The sequence below is a fragment of the Myxine glutinosa genome, chromosome 4 (genome assembly GCF_964187855.1).
Source record: "Myxine glutinosa chromosome 4, kmMyxGlut1.1, whole genome shotgun sequence".
Lineage (NCBI taxonomy): Eukaryota > Metazoa > Chordata > Myxini > Myxiniformes > Myxinidae > Myxine > Myxine glutinosa.
In genome coordinates, this window is record NC_136264.1 from 145366650 (window position 1) to 145388837 (window position 22188).

A 22188-nucleotide genomic window follows, 5' to 3' on the forward strand; every position below is an offset into this window, starting at 1 on the left:
CACTAAACCAGCGCTCAATCGTATTCCCGGCACAGCGAGAGACCTCGTTCACACTGTACATCATTTACTGTAAGATAGGGTTTCCGGTTGGTACCGGAAATTCATTACTTTCTTGAAATACTCCATTTGCCACAACAATTGCCTATCACTTAATCATTTTATATACTACGCAGTTTATTCAACTTTTCGTCATAATCCCATCATAAACAACGTATTTCTCATGACATTGCATGGCAGGAATCACATTGCATGAACCACCTTGCTGGCAAGGCACGAACGACTCACGTGTAGGAAAGTTGAAGTGGCCCACAATGCATTTGGGCACACATCCTCCAAGCAACCTCATAGCAGGGTTCTCCCCCGTACTCACGCATCTTTCTGTTCCATAATGCGCCTTTCTCTCCAGACGGCTCTCCCACACTCGTTCGTTTCAATCTCGACTGCACCTGTCCACAGGATTTGGGTCTCTCCCAATCTTCTGCCTATCACGCCGGTCTCGATGCCAGCCGGCCTGCATCCTTACGCGGCAGCTCCGCGCGTTATTTTTTCCTCATTCTGAGCCCTTAACTTCAGTTGTTCACAAAGGTGCAACCACCCGACGCGGCTAGTTGCATCATTCCTTTCCATATCTCACTCGTTTTAATCATTGTACCTGGCTCATTATAATCCTCTTTTCGCCTGCCTCGGCCACCCGAATGCGTTCAATGCCGTGCACGGCATTGAATACACGCACTCCGTCGTCCCACCTCGCGAGCTGTTGCTGCGCTATTTTATCTCGCACCAACATTTGCAGCATTTCCTCCTTAATTTCCTTTTTCTCCTCCGAAGAGGAACCTGGGCATTGTTCGAGTTTTGCACATAATTCATTGGTTCCCATCCCCTTCCAGCCGAAAAGGACGGTCTGCACTTGTTTCCTTTGTGCTGGCCGAAGCCCCTCCACTAGGTAATTGTTCACCAGGGGAGGGGGTAGATCTGTGATTTGGATTTGCCCTAGTCCTCCCCATAGAGCTATAGCTTTCTCTATTCTCTCCCGAAAGTCGCCAACCGTTTCTCCTGCCTTTTGTTTTACCGCGCCGATCTTTCCCCAGTCTGGTCCTCCCGAGGGCGCTAGCTCGTGGTCAATGCTTGTCAATAACATGGCCTTTGCGAGGGTTCATGCAGCCGGAGTGATTGGGTTTGGCCCTCCCTGGGGATCGTTGACCGGCCAAGCCACTCGAATTTTGGCCCGTTCCGATATTTTAGGTGGCAGCACTGACACTCCCAAATGGCATATATCTCTCCAATCTGCTCTCCCTTGGATAATCCACTGAGATATCAGCGGGACTATCCCAGAGGGTTGGTCAAGTAACAAGTCCTTAACCCTATGTTGCATTGCCGTTAAATCCGTTTCTTTCCATGGCACCTGGGCCATCACTGGGCCTTGCGCATCGATTCCTACGCATCGCATGGGAAACGCTCCTTTTGTTTCTGCCTTGCTTACTGCCTGATGTTCCGCTAGTGAGGGGTATAATCCTAATTTCCAACCTGGGTCTAGCGGGGGCGGAAAGCCCAGGGTGTCTGTGCCGCTATCTCCTTCGTCCTCTACCTGGGGAGCCGATGGTGTTTGGGGTTCCCGGGTCCTCGGGTGTTGCCTATTTGTTCCCCCTGTGGCGCCCTGGTGTCGGGATGCTCGTGCCTTTGATCCTGGGACTGGACAAAGGCCTTGGGAGGGGTGGGGATCTGGATCTTCACCTCCCTCATCCTGCTCTTCCTCATCGGAGTTCATCTGAGCTACCATCAGCTTCTGACTTGATTGCGCCATAAGCGCCTTCATTTGTCTGTCCTGCTTTCGTTCATCCTGGTATTTTCCCAACTCCCCTCGCAAACTCGCTTGCTTAGAGGCTGCCTGTCGTTTCAAGGCTTCTTCCTTCCACCACCCATATACCTTCCATGAGTCAGGTGGAAGCCTTTTCTTTTTCTTTTCCAAGGTGTCTAACGCCCCATATAGCGCTTCTAACTTCTCGAATGCAAATGACCCTTCTTCCGGCCAAGGATTACTCACATCCTTGGTCAACTCAGCCCATGCTTTCCCCGGTTGCACGGCAGCATATCCATGCTCCCTTTTCATATAATATGCCGGGGTATTCTTTAGGGGTTCTCCCTCTTTTCCTAGTTTATTTCCCATCTTCCTTTCTTAGGCTGATCCCTCCTGGGTAGTTCTTGGATCAGGGTGCCACCCGATCCTCACTACCCCTTTCTTCCGGAAACTTATTACCCCTGTCCCCCTGGGCGCCCTCTCTTGCTTGGTTCGTTAATCCACTGGTGCTTCGCTTAAATTTGGTTCGGGATACACGCTCAGGCACAGTCGACGGAGGTCCGCCACATCCAAGGGAGGGGAAGAGGCTTTTCAATTTAGGTGTGCAAATATTCTTACTTCAGCCAATTGTTGCTGGCGCCAGCCTCCCCTTCCCGTCCCGAGGAGCCCTCCTCGAACCTGTGGCTGGATGTATCCCACTTCTGACACCAGTTGTCGGTCTTCACTTTATAGGAAAGAAGAGGCAAGTTGAAGCAACAGTAGTTTAATAAGAATCAAACAATTGTGGAGCGTGACCGAAATGCAGAGCTTTATCACGTAAAGCAGTGCAAGTCCGTGCCACACTAAAGAAACTCAGCAAAGGTGTGTCTTATATACTGCCAAAGCAAGATAGCAATCTCCGCTAATTCTGCAAACCAAGCAATTTTCAAAGGAATAGAGGGGGAAAGTTGACCAGTGGCCCCGACCCTTGTCCTATCCTTTTGGAGTGCTGTGCCAGGGAAAAGTGTAGGAGAAGACACACATACTGTTATTGCAACATTCTTTAAGTTCTTATCTCCCCTTCGCAGATGTTTACCAGGCCCTGGCTCTTACAAGGACAGCGATTGTGAAAGTTATCTCCAAGGGCAGCTTGACCAAAGCATGAACTTTGCAAATGTAATCATCAGTATTTTCTGAAGCATAAAGCATAAATGAATTTAGCTGTTAAAGCAAACATTAATTGGACGAGTCAAGAAAAGCACAATTAAATGCATGATCCCCACATACACATATACGTAGCAAGCAGGTGACCTGAGTCACATGGTGTATGAGGCGTTTAAAGCCTTATCCCCCACAATACCACCTATTAGAGCCAAGGGTGTACTTACTTTTTCCACATGCGAAATTTGCATTTATGTTTATTTAAATTATACAATGTACGACAAAATGTAAATGTTTCATGATATTTGTTATATTATATCACCTTTATCTATCAATATTATTGAAATGAAGATCAAATAGCTGTATGTTGAAATATGTTGAAAAAGTCAAAACTTTACATGGGGTGTCCTTACTTTTTCACGTGACTGTATATTGGTGCTGGAAAAGTAGTGTATCTTGTCGTGATCAGATGGAGAAATGGGAGGGATCAGGCCTTGACATTAATTCCACTGTTGCCAAACTCGGAGAGAAATGCAAGGTAATCTTGGTAATGCATGCACTTTCAGGCTGTGACACGGTATCTTACCCTAATGGAAAAGGTAAACTGTCTGCCTTGAATGTGCTCAACCAGACTGATATTGCTGGTCGAGACTGTTCTGGGAGAGAACAATGCTACCTACAATGACCTGATAGCAACTGGGAAAACCTTCTTCCTACATCTATATGGGCAGAAGAAGAGCAAGTCAATGAATGCTGCCCGTTATGAGACTTATCGAAAACGAAAAAATCCTCCTGCTCTGAAGTCCCTTCCGCCAACAGACAAACCTAGCCCTCTATATCCATAGAGCACATCTGCAAATGATGCTTTGGAAGGCTGCAGACAAGGATGAACCTCCAACTGTCGAAATAACGAACTATGGGTGGGAGATCACTCGATGATCACAATACGACAGAGCGACAGAGCAGGTGGGAGATGCTAAAATATTGTTCTGCTTTGCTAAAATATTGTTCTGCTTTGCTAAAATATTGTTTTGCTTTGCTAAAATATTGTTCGGCTTTGCTAAAATATTGTTTTGCTTTGCTAAAATATTGTTTTGCTTTGCTAAAAGATTGTTCTGCTTTGCTAAAACATTGTCCGGCTTTGCTAAAATATTGTTTTGCTTTGCTAAAATATTGTTCAGCTTTGCTGAAATATTGTTTCACTTTGCTAAAATATTGTTCGGCTTTCCTGAAATATTGTTCGGCTTTGCTAAAACATTGTTCTGTTTTCTAAAAATATTGTTTTGCCCATTGTTTGGAATGATTGGGGAGGGAAATGGCGTTGTTTCTCTTGTTTCATGACCTGATTAATGTCCCCCGAGCCCGACTTTCCAACTTTTAGTCGAACAATCCATCATTCAATCCGTCTTTAATCCCTCCATCTTTCAATCCATCTATTGACACTTCTTGAATTCCAGCTACCCATCCATCGTCGGTCCCTCGCCCTTTCACTTCCAAATAGTAACTCCTCACGATCCTGCCCGTTTTGCCTTTCAAACCCCGTAACTCCCATGGGATACTTTCCTCATCTGAAGCCACCCTTTGGTTCCTCCATCTCAAACCCCGTAACTCCCAAGGGAAACTTCTCTCACCCAGAGAGAGGGATTGAACTTCCCTCACCTGAATCCACCCGTTCGGTCCTCCATCTCAAAGCTCTCCCCTCGTCCTTTTGCCTCCTAACCCCCGCTTCATATGTCCTTCAAACTCCCTGCCAACCCCCCCTTTTCATTCCAAATCCTAAACCATCTGCTACCACCGCATGACCACATCACCCTATTAGAGCATTACTATTAGCTTAGTACAATTGACCCAAATTACCCCGTTAACTCATGACCTATAATATTGTCGTGTGTCTACCCTGTAGTGAACAGGGCAACAGATGACCAAACGAGCTTTAACTCCGAGGCGTTCAATCCAATGGTGGACCTTCTTTATACGCGAGGGCAAGGAGTGGGGGAAGGGCCGTTGGCGCTTACCTGCACGGGTCCACCGGACGTCTTCGAACCTGTGATAATTAACTCAAACCAACACGGAATTAAAATGTACAAAAATACCGGCTTTATGGAAGAAATGACTTTTGAAGACTGTTGAAGAATGACACAGACTCGTATACAACACAAGGGGAAATATGAAAGAACAACAACAAAAACAACAACAGGCATTTTAAGGCCATTTTCCCTGCTGGAGCGGGGGTTAGCCTTGCGGTCCCCATGACATTCTCCATTTTGCCCTATTTTCTGCATCTCCCCTTGTTAACCCCCTTGCCCGCATTTCTTCTTCGACCATCTTTTGCCAAGTCTTTCTCGGTCTTCCCTGTCGTCTACTTCCTTCGACATTCATTTCCATCACTCTTCTCAACTAGTCACTTTCATCCTTCCTCAGCACATGACCAAACCATCTCAAACTGTTTCTCTTCACAGCATCTATCACAGGCTCTATTCCCATCATCTTTCGCAATTCATCATTTGTCTTCCTCTCTAAAATGAAAAAATATAAAATATATAAAAGAACAAAAGTAAAAGTTGTGTGTGTGTGTGGGCACTTAGCTCCGAGCGGCTCTTGAATCCCGTCGGGAATCGTCCAGGCCCTGAGCGCGCAATCCGGGCGCGGCACAGGCCCGGGCAGGAAGTAGGCCTCAGCGCGCCCTCGTTCACTCAGCCGCGCTTGTCCTCGTCATCCACCTCACCAGCACACACATTTCCCAGTGCAAGAGCGCTATGAACTGTGGCTGCACGGCACCAATTTTCCAAAACAAGAGCTTATCGGCGATCGTTCACCTCTCGTCCACAAGCCCGGAGAAAGCCTGAAAGAAAGCCACAAGCGCTCGTGAACTTCGACCGTTCGTTGTGAAATCCCAAAGCAGATAGAGATATAAAATCGTGACCGTTCTCAATGAATGTCCCTCGCTCAACAGCGCACCGCATATGTGACTTCGCTATGGAGGCGAGCCCACAGAGAGCGATCGAACCAAAGAGACAAAATGTTGGGAACATGACCGTTCGTCACCAAACCCAGAAAAAGAGAGAAAATGTCGGCCCTCCAATTCCTTTTTACTCAAGGCTCTGACGTCCAGGCCTTGAGCCATGTACAATGTGCGTTGTATAGAGAATGACAGAGATCTGTAATCTGGCGGTGAAAGAAGGCCGCATTCCAGTGGATTGGGAACTGAGTACCCTCGTCCCTCTATACAAGGGGAAAGGTGACCCTCTGGAGTGTGGCTCGTACCGAGCGATAAAGGTATTGGAGAATGGAATGAAGGTATTGGAAAGGGTGTTGGAGAGGAGGATAAGGAAGAAAGTGAAGATCGACAAAATGCAGTTTGGATTTATGCCAGGAAGAGGAACGACAGACGCGCTTTTTATTGTGAGGCAGTTGCAGGAGAAGTATATGGAGAAGAGGAAGAAGTTGTTTCTTGGGTTTGTTGATCTGCAGAAAACATTCGATAGGGTTCCATGCAAAGTATTGACAGGGGCAATGAGGAAGTTAGGAGTGGAGGAATGGTTGATCAGAGTAGTGATGGCAATGTACAAAAGAGTGCGCACAGCTGCAAGGACGAAGGACGGGAACAGTGGTGAGTTTGAGGTGAAGGTGGGAGTGCATCAGGGGTCGGTACTAAGTCCACTACTATTTGTAGCTGTGATGGAGATGCTGGCTCAGAACGTAAAGGAGGGTTTACCGTGGGAGTTGTTGTATGCAGATGATCTGGTGTTGATTGCGGAAAGTATGGATGGACTGAAGGAAAAGATGAACAAGTGGAAGGAATGTATGGAGACAAAAGGTCTGAAGGTGAATATCGGAAAGACGAAGGTGATGGCAAGTGGTAAAGCATGTGGTGAGGTGAAAAGAACTGGGAAGTGGCCCTGTGCTCTGTGCAGGAAGGGTGTCGGAGTGAACTCCATACAATGTGCGCTGAGTGGGTTCATCAAAAATGTAGTGGTCTGAAAGGGTCATTAACCAGTGTGGCAGCTACATTCAAATGTAAGGTGTGCACAGAGGGAGCTGCAGATGGAGGAAATGTTGAGTTGGATCTTGGAAATGGCGTGAAGCTGGAAGGTGTGAAAACATTTTGCTACCTCGGAGACATGCTGAATGGAGAAGGTGGATCAGGCTCGGCAACGGTTGCTCGAGTGAGATGTGCATGGAAGAAGTTTTGGGAACTGAGTGGCGTGCTGATGAGGTGGGGAGTGTCGTTGAAGCTGAAGGGAAAGGTGTATGCTGCATGTGTGAGAAGTGTGATGATTTATGGGAGTAGTACAGCAGATAAGCTCTCATATTTTAACAAATTGTGCATTTTTTGAGAAAAGCATGAAATTTCTAGCATAGTTAGTATATACCATAAGGTTTATTTTCAGATGTGGAGGGAAGTCAGATTTGACCTCTGAGGACCGTGAGAGGTCAAATCCAAAATGGCCACCAGTCCACCGGGTCTAATGTTCAAACGCGCTTGTAGGTGTCATTTCCAACTAAATTGGGGATGCCCATTCATTTGGTGATACTTTTGAGATCGCCAGAACTCAAGGACATGCATTTAGGTCACGGTCAAGGTCAAATTACGTTAAATATCTATTTTTATGATACTGCAGTTGGAACTGCTGTTGGAAAAAGTTCATTTGACCTTTTCAAACTTTATTTTTTCAGGTATAGGGATAGGTACAGAGCACCCAAAGACCAGAAATGATGGAAAAAAAGTGTTTACACTGCAAGGAATGATGCAATAACCTCTGAACAAATAACTGTAGTTAACCAAGTATGTCCACCAAAGCTTACATTAAATCAAGTGCAACGATGAAAATTGGTAATGATCTAAATCTAACAGTCTCCAGAACAGAAGCACAGTGCAGTGCACTTGAATGCAGCTTTGGCACACTTGCAGCGTCCAGTGCACCCATTCTTGCAGCCACAGTCGATCAATTCATGGCACGATTTTGATGCTTCAGGAAGAGTGGTCCAAAGAGGCTGCCACCCAGTTGTCTCCTTTGTCCAGCCCCAGTCAGGTGGGTCTGGCATCTCTGGATCCATGACCAATGCCTGGTTACAACAGTTGGCCTGGTAGCAAGTGTGCTTGATGTGCTGCTTGAGTGTTACCTGGGTTGGAGGAATGTTCTCTCGAGTTCTACACTTCTGTGTGAAGAGCTGTTTCCTGGCATCATTCACTTCCGTGCTCTCACTGGTTCTATCATACATCAGCACCACAAATCGCTCTAGCAGTAACATTGAGCCTTCACTGACCTCACTTGGCATGCCTAGGAGTTCATTGAAAGCATCATTCACCTCTGGGCACCCCCAATTTAGTTGGAAATGACACCTATGTTTTTCTACACTATTTGGTTCCAAAATTAAGCGCGTTTGAACATTAGACTCGGTGGACTGGTGGCCATTTTGGATTTGACCTCTCACGGTTCTCAGAGGTCAAATCTGACTTCCCTCCACATCTGAAAATATACCTTATGGTATGCACTATGTTAAAAATTTCATGCTTTTCTCATAAAATGCACAATTTTTGTGTTTATCTGCTGCACTAGAGCGAGACATGGGTAATGAACGTAGAGCAGCAGCGAAGGTTGGAAAGGGTGGAAATGCGAATGGTTCGATGGATGTGCGGAGTATCGTTGAGAGAGAGGAAGACAAATGATGAATTGCGAAAAATGATGGGAATAGAGCCTGTGATTGATGCTGTGAAGAGGAACAGGTTGAGATGGTTTGGTCATGTGTTGAGGAAGGATGAAAGTGACTGGTTGAGAATAGTGATGGAAATGAATGTAGAAGGAAGTAGAGGACGGGGAAGACCGAGAAAGACTTGGCTAAAGATGGTGGAAGAAGAAATGCGGGCAAGGGGGTTAACAAGGAGAGATGCAGAAAATAGGGCAAGATGGAGAAGATTGTCATGGGGACCGCAAGGCTAACCCCCGCTCTCGCAGGGAAAATGGCCTTAAAATGCATGTTGTTGTTGTTGTTTGTTGTCAAGGCTCTGACGTCATTCGACGGAGTCTGCGTCCCCACTCCGATCAGTTTGTGCCATCTCATCGCTCTTAGTGTCCTGACCAATCGCTGCTCTTCGGGGCATGGTGATACGGGCCTGCCTGCTTGATGTGGTGATGTGACTGCTGGCAGCGCCATTGTTATTCTTCAATGTCTTGTTCCGGTCACTTTTATTTCGTGTTTTTAATGCGCAATTTCTTAGCTTGTGTGTGTGCTGCTGATCATAAGGAACAGAGGAAAAACAACAGAGGCCATTACATACAGGGGATTAATTACCCATAATCCCTAACCAATTAACATAACCCCACCCCTCTCAAGGGGACACTTACACGCACGTACACGACATCCGGTCTAAACGAATTTTCTACTTACTAGGGAGATACCCGTGCTATGCACGGATGGGAGGCCAGAAGCAAACATGCAATGCAGATACGGCGAATGCTAAAGCATGAAACCAATAAATTCCACATTCCTGCAGCACCTTCAGTCGCACGTCAGACATGGACAGCAAGTTCGTGAAGGACTTCCATCAAAAACGTACCCGTTCGCAAACAAACGGGTACGTTCACGTATAGAAACATCGATCGTGGGACCGTGGCGAATCTGCATTTGGCGATCCGCGAAGTTCACGTTCAGAAAGTAGAAACCATCACAGCATGTCGTCATTCACTTGAACTCAATATCTCTTTTTTTCATTCGAAACAACATAACTCCAATTAATCACAAAATAAACTTTTAACAACATTGTTAATGTTTCCTTCATTGTAAAAACTACCAAATTAACAGTTAAAAGGATTTTGAGCCGATAGCTGTTACGGCCTTGGCAAGATCGATGGAGACAGCGATCTGTTAGCGTATTCACCGCCCAAATAGCTATGTGGAATTCTCTCATGCAGAGATTAAATGTCGTTTGAACTTTGGCCGAGGTCATTATTTACTTTTAATGATGTTTATATACGAATGATGTTTAATGATGTTTATATTGGTTTTGGGTCGTCCTTTCCGCATATCTCGTGGGATTGTAAGTTGGAGAGACGGCCGTGATGGTGCCAAGGGGGTTAGAATTCTCTCAAGCAGGGATTCAACCCGTGTCCTTATAAATTGTCTTTGGCCGAGGTCACCGAGTCCGATCGGTGCAGCTGTGCAGCGATCGGTGCAGCCGTTTGTGCGGCACCCAGGAAAACAACATCCTCACAATGAGAACATCGTCACAATGAATGTTATGCAAACACGAATGTTATGCGGGAGTCCAAACCTGAGAATGCTGGAGACTGAAGCTGAAATTGGGAAAACTAAATAGCCTATTTTACTCCTGGAAATCCCAGGATTATCCACCCAAAATATCGTTGCGATCGGTTCAGCAGTTTTTACGGTACCTTCAAATGGACAGACAGACGGACGGACATAGTAAGATGATGGAAATGGGGCTTTTTGCTGTTAGAAAATGGGTTCTTACTCCCCACAAGTCATTGTGCTGTCGTAGCTGACCCCAATTGCACAAGTTCACCTGGATGTTGCCATCGTAGTTGCTTGTTTGTTCCATCTTCATTCCCTGAGCAGTTGGCAACTTTCCCACCTGGATGTGGCTCTACCCCATTAGTCTACAGACTGGTTCCACCCTCTAACCCCAAATACACCCCAAGTCCTCACCCTCCCCCTCCCAACCCTAAGGTGTTAGTTAATCCTCTCCCGACACCAAGCCTTCAAACCCCCTCCCCACCCACCATGGACGCTTGTCCAACTCACAATCCCGCGAGATATGTGGAAAAGATACATGTCCATGAACAGGTCATGGTCACCTGTCCAACTCCAATCCCATGAGATATGCAGAAAATATATGTGACAATAAATGACCCAAAACCAATTATCTTTCTTCCTGATAGATATATACGAGTACATACACCGTTAAAAGTAAATAATGATACCACACAAAGGCCTTCAATAAGAACATGGGTTTAAGCCCTGCTTAAGAGAATCTCAATCCTCTTTCAATGATCAATTCAAGAGAATTGCGTGCGGACTTCCTCTCTAGTCGTAGTCAACATGTGGCCCTGAATAGATTTCTCTCATCTCCCCTTCCTGTTCAGGCTGGAGTTCCCCAAGGCAGTGTTCTGGGCCCTGTGCTTTTTCTGGTCTTTATCAATGATCTCTCCGACTCTCTGGAAAATCCTCTCTATCTCTTCGCTGATGACTCCAATCTCTGCCGCTCCATACCCCATCCCTCAGATTGGCAGTCTGCAGCCTCCTCACTCTCTGCAGACCTGCACAAAATCACAGACTGGTCATACAAGTGGGAACATGTCTTTCAATCCTTTCTTTCAAATCTTTCAATCAAGAACATGTCTTTCACACTCTTACTATGTCTCTCCGAAAAGACTGACTGGACAACTCTCCCATCTACTTTCTCAACAATCCTCTCCAAGAAGTTCTGTCTCTCAAGCTTTTGGGTCTCACTTTCTGCCATGATCTTTCTTGGGAAAACCACATTTCCAAGCTGGCCTCCAAAGCCAATCGCCAACTGGGCATCCTCTGTCGTGCGAAGTCCTTCCTTGGCACACCTGAGCTCCTCACCACATACAAGGCTTTCATCCGCAGCTCAATGGAATACTGTTCCCCTCTCTGGGCCGGTGCTCCTGCCTCACACCTAGCTCGTCTTCACGCTGTTGAAACCAAAGCGTTCAGAATCATTGGAATCTCCCACGATTAATCTAACTCCGAGGACCTTTCTCTCACTCACCGCAGCCAGGTTGGTGGTCTTTCTGTCTTCTACCGACTCCTCTCCGGCCTTGCTCCCCCAGCTCTCTCTGTGCTCTGTCCCCCAAATATTCCTACAGGTCACACAAGATCTGCCAGCAACCCTCTTATGGTTATACTGCCAAAATCAAGACTCTCTGTTCACTTTCACTCCTTAATTCCTCTTTTCTCCCTCCTCTGGAACAAAATCCCCCACTCCCTTCAATCCCACTCCTCCCTCCAGGTCTTTAAAACAGCTGTTCACCACCATCTCTTATCTTCCCCCATCCAAAACCTTGATCTTTTCTACGCCCGCTAATTTCACCCCAGATCCACTTTTGTGAAATTCCAACTTATTTCCTGGAAGTCCTTGCAGTGTCCATGTGTTTTCTACTTCTCCCACCTCCCCCCAAGCCCTCTCCCTTCCACAGATCTCCCGTTATCCCTGCTGTCAAATGTTGTACTTGTGTGCTTACCCCTCTCTCCTCATCTTGTCTACCGCTCCCCTTATTATATGTTTTATGTGTCTGTTTGCTTTTTTATGTGATTAATGTTAGCTCTTTCACGAGCCTCGATATTGTATACAAAAAAAAAATAACCCCCTCCCCACTTCAAACCATCTTCAGCTTTATTGAAAATGAAACCAAGGAGAATATTCTCACCAACAAAGCCTCGCTCCTTGTAGACAATGCCCCTGCCAATCCTGCACAGATGCAAGACTCGTGCGATTTTACAGTAAGTATGTTTTGCCAACCCTTAGACCACCCTCCCTGCATAAATTCATTGCATAGTCCTGGCACACCGACCCAGTCACCCAAGCCTTAGGATTTGATCTCCATTTGACAGGATGCTGTGGCTTGAGGTAGCCATGCGCTCGCTCATGTGTTTTCGGAGTGGTACAGTAGGAGCTTCATTTTTCGGAGAAATTTTAACAATCAAATCCAGAGTAAATGCAGAGATTCCATGAACACGTCCAATTTGTGTTGTCCCTTCATCACGCTGTCTTTTAATAATGTCATACTGCACTGCTGAAGTTACAATCTGTCGCTGCTTTGCGAAGCACTCGCGAATTTCTTATTTAACTTTCACAGGTAATCCTCACAGCTCGGTTTATAAAGCAATATGCAATGGAAATTGTGCACGTACCGCTTTACATAATGGCCGCTCTCATTCAAGTGGTTGCGGTGGGATACTGCACATGCGCATTGGAGTGAAAACGCGCCTGTTACTCAGCCTCTGTTAAAAGCCAGAAGTATTTTGCACACGAGATTTAAATGGTTTTCTTACGGTAGTATTTTGGCTTTGCAAAAACCCGAATATTTTGAATTGAAAATGTGAAAAAGTAAATAATGGCCTTGGCAAAGTTTCTAATGGCATGGGTTTAATCTCTCCTTAAGGGAATGCCACATAGTTATTTGGGCGGTGAATACGCTAACAGATCGCTGTCTCCATCGATCTGGCCAAGGCCGCAACACCTATCAGTTCAAAATCCTTTTAACTGTTGATTTGGTACAGTTACACGTATCGGGAATTTGGTACACGTATTGGGAGTACATACGACATAGTGAATGTGACAGCTCTGAGGCGTCTTTCGCTTTGCATCGCAGTGACGGCGAGCACCAATATGGCGGCTGTACGATTAAAATCTGGCTTCAAGCCCCCTCACCACCCAAAGCCTTCAACAAGACATATTAACACGCTCCTCCCCCTTCATTCCCGTTCTTCAAAGCAAAGCGGTAAAAATTGTTGTATCGCTATTATATATGACGAGCAACGGTACCCTCCCTGAGGGCTTCAATTGGGAGACGCGATTTATTTTAACATCCGTTAAATATCACACGCAAATTATCAAAATCTAAACAGTATTTTTAGAATTTCAATTTTAAAAACCACATCACTGTGATTTGATTATTTGCGTGTGATATGATTTAACGGATGTTTATATGAATCGTTTAAAATAAAAAAGCCTTCAATTTCTGATATTTTGCCTTTTCATTTGGGCCTCCCAACTGAAGCCCCGCCCATAGGGCAGGTACCGTTGCTGGTTAGTATGAATGTTGTTTTGCAATAGCATTAGTATTATGCTATTCTCTTTAATTTGGGCCTCCCAACTGAAGCCCCGCCCATAGGGCAGGTACCGTTGCTCGTTAGTATGAATGTTGTTTTGCAATAGCATTAGTGTTATGTTATTCTCTTTAATGTTGTTATTACTTTTGTTATAAGAAGCAGCCTTGGAAAAACTCCAAGATAAGCTATCTTAACACAGATATACACCTCAACAAGGAGTTTGTCCAAGGCACAAATCCCCTTTGGGGAGGGGAAGAAGTTAAATCGCTCCAACCTCCTGACTTTTAGGCCCCGTGTCAAGTTTTGTTTTGTTTGGATAGGTAACAACCGAATGTATTGCTGTCAAATAAATCAGTCAGACAGACAGACATCAAATTGCGTATTTTAGTATAACTAGGGCATTGCCCGTACTATATCTATATCTAAAATTATATCCCCCCCCTCTATTTACATGAAATGGTTTGGTCCCAAGCGAACGGCTTGCGAGTACGGTGACAATCCCCCCCCTCTATTTACATGCAATGGTTTGGTCCAAAGCGAACGGCTTCCGGAGTTTGGTAAAGAAATCGCCATCGCGTGCACAAACGCGCAGGAAAGCGAATGAATCGCAAATTCGGTTTTATTAGTTTTAAAACATAGTTTAACGCCAACATAGTTTGCAAACGTGAAATAAATGAATACGCTCTCAAATGTGCCATCCGAGGCAGAGTGTGTCCTCCACGTTCGGCACACGCGATCGTTCGCTGCTCTCTGATTGGTTGAATCGTTTTTTGGACATAGCTCGGTAAGTAATTGTCCGATTAATATGAAACCTTGAAAAGGCACATCCTCGGGTCCCCAGCAATATACCTGGCAAGTTAAAAGTATATCGGACCCGTGGTTGTCGAGAAACAGCGGTCACAGACAAACAGACGTACAGACGTACAAACGTACAGACAGAGATTACTGGAATTATAGATAGATAGAGATTAATTGCGTATCATAGAGATTCTACATGTAAAATTGTTTTGTTAAATCAGTGCGGGTGGAGACACCTGCTTTTCCTGCTGTTGGGGTAACTTGAACAAAGGAGAGGAAATCAGTAAAACCCGTGCAGTATAGTACGCTTACACTCATCTGATAATTGGGGCCTAGCCCACATTAGTTGGTGCTCTCTACCAGTGTATGTGCCAATTTTGATGGCTCCTTGTTGAGATAATTTCACGCAGGTTTAGAAATGGTGGCCGATTGTGTTCCGAATCCTTTCTTCCCCTCACACCACCTGTTATGCTTTCCCCCGATACCACAGTATGATGGGCATCTGATTTACAAGTCTCCAGGAAACATTAAACAATCCTGCACTTCCCTGCATATTTTGTGCCGACCCATACTTGCGGCTCTCAATGGAGGTGGGTGGCTGTTTTTCAACAAAGTTATTGATGATTTGGTTTGTATTAAAACACACTTCTTCAAATTCAACAAATCCTGGTGTGGTGTACTTTGAGGGTTTTGCACATGTACTAAGTGGGGGTGTTTAACTCGTTTAATTCCAGCTGGTACATGTAGAGAATTTTGTTTTCCAGGATATTGTTAACCATCCATAGATTACCGAGGATTCTGAAATGGTGCCGGTGTAGGAGGATAGAATCACTCCCCAGGATAAAATCACTCTAGAGTGGTTTTATCCTCGGATGAAATCACTCCCCCTAGGATTTTAACACTCCCCCTTGCAGGATCAAATGACTCCCCAGGATTATAACACTCCCCCTATATATTTTGTGATTTCAACAAGATTTATTGCATGGTAATGACATACAACCATGACAAAGTTAATGAATATGAACATAAAATGATAAATGAATTGATAAACAGGGCAGAATGATGTCCTTTGTAAACGTCTCTCCCTAAAAATAAAAATACAATGTTTTTCGCATCCCTGTATTAAACTGTGTAAATCAAATAAAGAAAAGTATAAATTTAACATTCAAATAACTATATATTTTGATATTAGAGCATTCGCAGTAATCATTACGATACATTTACGATGTTTTATACTGAAAGGATATTTTCATTTCAACATATAATATGTCATTTTAAGTTACGTTCTATAACTTTACTGCACTTTTAAGAAATATTAAATACAGGTTTTAAAATGTTACTCAAATGTTTGTATATTGGCAAAGGTGTGTTCACGTACCGATAACCAGGAAACGAGCGCTTCTGAGCAGTTCCGAGAACTGGACATAGGCGCTATATAAATGTATAGTATAATAATATTCACATATTTCACAAAATAAAGTCTAATCTAATAGATTTAAGCGATGTTAAATGACTATGTCTTAACTCAACACCTACAATATTTATTGCATTTCCGTACTGTAAACGTCCCAATGTTTTAGTGCTCATTCCATTCATATGTATTTCATTGACATGTTTGCACTGTACATTTGTGGAAATAAATATTGTTTAAATAATTTCGATAAGAATCCAAGAATCGAAATAAGTATATTGTCAAGAGCATATATAGTGTTCCCATGGGTGTACAAAAGAAATCATATGTAGATCCGAAGATAGGTAAATATTACCCACATCACACTGAATACACTCGGCAGAGTGTACAAAGGTATACATATAGATATGAAATGTAGTACACTGCATGATATTTTTAAAACCATAACAAAGTATAATAACTCTCATGTGAATATAAATGAACGGGAGTATTGATTAAATATACGGGGAAAACGGGACTCATGTCTTCTTTTGTTGTATTAAAATAATGATGGGCTCAAATATAGTACATGTATTCAACAATTGAATATTAAGATCTGACAATATGATGCACATGCTCACACGGTATACACTAAAATACATAGTGAAAGCTCTGTTGATCATTGCAACGATATCTAACATCCTGTGAGTTATATTTCCAAAGTAACTAAATACATCTTTCCATTCTTTCTGGGGGATTGACTTTATCCTAAAGGGGAGTGCTTTGATCCTGGAGGGAGTGTGTTGATCCTAACAGGGGAGTGATTCTGTCCGAGGATAATTACACTCTAGAGTGTGCCAGTCCGAGGATTAGTTCACTCGAGAGTGATTTTATCCGAGGACAGAATCACTCCAGAGTGAGATTTTAGGGGAGTTAGAGAATCCTGCTACACCGGAACTCACAGATGAAGGTAAAATTTTTAAAATAATCTGAAGTTTCTCACTTTACCAATATGTGTATAACAATTTGATGTAATGCAGAAAATTCTGTCATTTCAGATGTAGGGACAAGTTATAATATTCATAATATGGCAGCTATCTCTTGACAAGGAAACATCACCGCTTGGACAGCCATACAAATGCTCACTCGACTTGTTCAAACGTAGATGAAAACCACCCCAACATGTCGCAGCGTTTCTTCTGGCTATAAGCAAATCCGATTCCCAGGATTGAATTGTTCATGTTTATAACTCACAATGTATACGTTTCTGCTATTTTAACCTTTTTTTTTTTACTCACCGGGTTGGGGGGGGGGGGCAGGGGGAGGGGGGAGGATTTTGGACTTTGTTGGTGAACGATCGTATTTTGATCTCTCTCAGCATCGACGTCCTTTTGGTCCTTCTTGTTGTGAATCTCATCGTGCACGGTCGTGTGCCGACATCTTCTCGTCCCTTCTGATTTTGGACACCATCGCGAATGGCCGTGAGGAGCTGCGGGCCGGGAATCCGCGCAGAGATCGTGAAGACGAAGACGACGTGGAAGAGCAAGCTGCACGCCTGCTCGTTTGCTTGGCGCATGGGGCCTAGTTCGCACCAACTCGTCTGCGGTTTCCCGCACAGGGACACGGGCCTGAGACCTTTCCTGACAAGATATCGGGAGCCGCTCGCAGATAAATGCCAACCACACCTTTTATTTTTGCTATCATTATTTTATCCTTTGTCTGTTTACCGAGTCTGTGTGGGAGCGTTCCAATTTATGAATTGATTGTTATTTTGCCGTGTTATATTTTGTTGCCGGCATTTTCTTTAATAAAATCGATATTTTTGTACAGTTTACTTTCGCGTTGTTTGAGTTAATTTATCCCGGTGTGAAGACTGCCGGTGGAATCCGTGAAGGTAAGCGCTCCGGCTTCTCCCCCACTTTCCCCCACGCATATTCTCCGCTATATCTTGACTGAACGCCTCGGAGTGTTGAGCTCGTTTGGTCCTCCATGTCACCCTGCGGTGTTCACCATACAGGGTAGTCACACAACAATATTTTTATGTTTAGATGATGAGATTGAAGAAGATGAGGAGGATGTTTCTTTGAATTGTTCACCTAAATAACAAGAGAGAGAAATGACAGGGTTCCTACAGATCATGAAAATCCAGGAAAGTTAGGGTTCCTTTTAGTTCTATGTTCTTTGAAGATGACCCATACCTGAAAAGACGGTGCCAGCATGTCAAATTAAACAGCACCAGCTACACATGGAATCTTGGAGTACTTGAAGGAAAGCCCCAATATTTATGGCTCATTTGAAGAAAACAAATGGAGATACTTACCACAATGGATAAGAATAATGCGTTGAGTGATAATGCGAACGGGAGTTTCTTTTGATGGAGCATTTTACCCACCAGGCAGATTGAAGATAGATTGGGGTGGTGGGGAAGGGTAGATTGGCGGCCATTTTAGTTGTTAAAAAAACCCTGATATTGAGCATGTCTTCAACCATTTTTCGGAAATGCATTTACCGATCTTGTTCAATCTTGGCACACAGATAATGAATATGGCTTACATATGCACGTCATTCTTTTTTCGAGATCAAATCCAAGATGGACGACTGGCAGCCATTTTGTTACTTAAATGTGTCCCCATCCATTTCTCAGACATGCACAGACTGACTTTCTTCAAACTTGGCACAAAGACAATACAATACATGTGTACATATGCAGATTTTGTTTTATCATCCGACCAAAGATGGCCGACTGACAGCCTTTAACTCCGTACACCAAAATTACTAAAACCACAGCAGTGGCTATGGACATTTTGTCTTTTTCTTCTTGTTTTCTATCACTCACACAATGTGAGTCTCCACTTGTCCTTCTCTTCTGTCGCGTTTTCTTCTTCTGCATCCTTCATTCCTTTCGCTCTGCTCACATTATTTATTTCATTAATCGTTCAGGTTTTGACGGTTGTGTACCGTGTGCGGTTTATCTTCTGCAATTGCTATTTCCTGCATCTTTCAGATCCGCCCTTTCTTCCTGAAATCTTCTCCCGTCCTCGCACACCGCTTTCACGTTCCCACACCCGATAACACCGTCGCTGAACCCCTTGATCCATCTACGAAACTCAGACATCCTGTCAGGATACACAGTCGCTACGTGCTGCAAGGGCACAGCACCATACCTGCACAGGGAACCTCCAACACCCTAACAGGAGGCACATTCCCATACATACCCTGAGTGACATCACAGCGCCGTGGGGAAGCACCCAGGCTGCGGCTGTGTGAGGTACAAGAAGGAAGCGAGCTCGGATAATCCCAGCTTCAGTCAGGACATAGGAGCCAGAGTCAGCAAGTGTAAGGTGTGCATTGGGTCTGTCCTTTACCCCATCTATTTATCAGCTCATCTTCATCACCAATCATTCACCCTGAAGGAGCTGCGCTCCAACGCGAGTCGAAAGAATTGACGCGACCAAAGACGGAATTCGTCCGAGTTGCTTTATTGAAACAAAACAGCTCAGGTATTCTGACAAAGCCCGTTTATCGGGCAGCAATATATATACACATTTATGCCTGGGCGTTTGCCCAGGAAAACCGAGACCGGGCATGCCCGGGTGTCAAGGGCGAGTCCTGGAAAGGCGGGTCTGGACATGCCCGGGCGTCCTGGACGCGGCCTGGCAAGTCGAGGCTGGGCGTGCCCGAGCGCTCTGGGCGAGCCCTGGAAAGGCGAGAGCGGGCATGCCCGGACGCTCTGGGCGAGCCCTGGAAAGGCGAGTCTGGACATGCCCGGGCGGCCTGGCAAGTCGAGGCTGGGCGTGCCCGGGCGCTCTGGGCGAGCCCTGCAAAGGCGAGAGCGGGCATGCCCGGGAAAGACGAGACCGGGCGTGCCCGGGAGGTTCGGGCGTGCCCGGGAACAGCGAGTCCGGGCATGCCCAGGAGAGGCGCGTCTGGGCCCGTCCGGACGAGCCCGGCATGGCGATCGCGCCCTGGCCGCGTCCTGGCAGGTGCAAGGCGATTGTGTACATTCAGCGGGAACTGCTACAACCCCATCATTCTTTGCCAATCACCAATCTCCTTTCCAGATCGGATGCATGATGCCAGCATATGTACTGTAAAGTGTTAAACCATTGCAGATAAGGATCTGAGGTGGGAATGTTCACGTATGGGGTAAGGAGAACTAGAACGCCACTTAGTATCAATGCTTCCTTATCCCAAAGGCAATCATCCCACCAACTTTCATCCAAATCCGTTCAGAACTTTTTTCCAGATATCTTGTTCACAAACACACACACAAACACACACACACACACACACACACACACGGATGGACACGATTGAATGCGTTACTCCCTGGCGGGAGTAATAAACCTGAAAATCGCAGAGGCAGAACCAGAATTCTTTATTTGGTTTGGGAAGCCCATGCGAGGTTTCTTCTTCTTCAACGTCACAACCCTGGATGAATATGCGATCTTTTTTTTTTTAAGTTGGAATTTTGCCAAATCTGTTTTCGTTTGTTAATATACCTCAGCCATTGACAAATCTGGAACCAAGTCTTTATAAGTTCATCAAATACTGACACCGCGAATGACATTCGCTGAGCTAAATGTTGATATCTCTTCTGAGGTTTAAAAAAAAACAAAAAAAACAGTTTTAAAGCATTATACGTATCAAACGATACATTTTATGAAACGGGGAAACCTAATACACACTTTAGTGGTTTTAAAATGACAGAATATGTCTTTATTAGAAGAAAAAAAAAAGAACATTGAAGACGACGCTGCTAAAAAAATACACTGCTCTAACGCATAACCACGAGTTTAAACTACATTTACAACAAATATGAAAACTATTTTCATATCACAATGTTAAATATAGAATATATAGAAGATAATGTTTAAAAAAAAATGAGCCCTATCTTCCAATGGTAAAATAAATCCGTCAAAGAATTCCTGGATCCGGAATAATATCCTTAGCTTCACTAAAAACTAATCAATTCTTCCTTATCCCAAGGGCAATCATCCCACCAACTTTCATCCAAATCCGTTCAGAACTTTTCCATATATCTTGTTCACATACACACACAAACACACACACACACACACACACACACACACACACGGACACACACACACACACACACACACACACACACACACACACACACACACACACACACACACACACACACGGACACACACACACACACACGGACACGAGTGAATGCATTACTCCTTGGCGGGAGTAATGAATGAGTGCTGTAATCACTGTACAGTGTACATGTGTGCAATTTCATTGTTTAATCTCCCTGTAAATACCTGCTTAGCCTGCTGTTGTAAATACTTTTTAGCTCAACTCGAACATAGTTCCAGAGAGCTTATGGGATGGTGCGTTCAGTCCGTCAGTCTGAAAACACTTGCAGCAACTTCTCCAAAAACTGCTGATGGGATTGTGACCAAACTAGGCTAAAAATGATACTTGGTAGGAAGCAACTCAAGTTTGTTCATGGCATTTTAAAAATCGTGTTCTACGGGGGTCTACGTGGGTCCAGGTTTGACCCCTCCCCAAAATAGGTATTTGCTTTTTTTTTCTCTGAAACGACACAATTTCGATGAAACTTGACCAGAACCTTCATCTTGGGGTCTGTCAAGTAACCGCTGGGAATTTGCCTCGCGAAGTTCAAAGGTACGGTAAACCGACTTTGGGCGGGAGAATCCAGCCAGAGTTAATGGTTGCACACGGCGTCCGGAGTCTAGTAGATACGCATCCTCTGAGTTATCCAGGGGTGACACCCAAAAACAGAAAACAGGAGATCCATACCATTCTGGTGTCAGGAGTTGGACCTTTTAAACCCCCTGAACACCATCGAGTTTATCCGTAACATTGTGACAGTGAACCGGAGATGGACACTTGGCCCAAACCTGCCACCCAGACAGTCACAATTTTAGCGATAGTTCGATAGAGGCCTTGCACTGTTTGCTGGGAAAGCCAACTAAATCTTTACGTTGGGACAGTGTACAGTATCTAACAAGTTTCTGCAGCCTACAATGAGATTTCCCCATTCCCCCATTGTATGATGTCAGGCTGAGCAGGTCCCAGGGCAATCATGCACCACGATTTGCAAAACCCCTTATGAGGTGTTTAACTGCTATTTACCCACAGTGTGCAAACTTACTACGTGCTTGGGGTGGGGATGGGTTTTGAAGCCCAAAGGAATGAAACCACAAACCTCTCAGATGAGAATAACTTCGGTTTATTGCACAGCAATACC

General features: G+C 44.7%; 1 long non-coding RNA gene across 2 annotated transcripts; it reads left to right on the top strand.

The window, feature by feature from the left end:
• The first annotated feature begins 1625 nt into the window (after positions 1 to 1625).
• Positions 1626 to 17773, top strand: LOC144891824 (uncharacterized). Of its 2 annotated transcripts, XR_013623218.1 has the most exons (4): positions 1626 to 3473; positions 3567 to 3901; positions 15042 to 15141; positions 17320 to 17773. It is a non-coding gene; the product is annotated as an uncharacterized LOC144891824 (long non-coding RNA). The 2 variants fall into 2 exon arrangements; XR_013623217.1 differs by having other exon boundaries at positions 1626 to 3901.
• The last annotated feature ends 4415 nt before the right edge of the window (positions 17774 to 22188 follow it).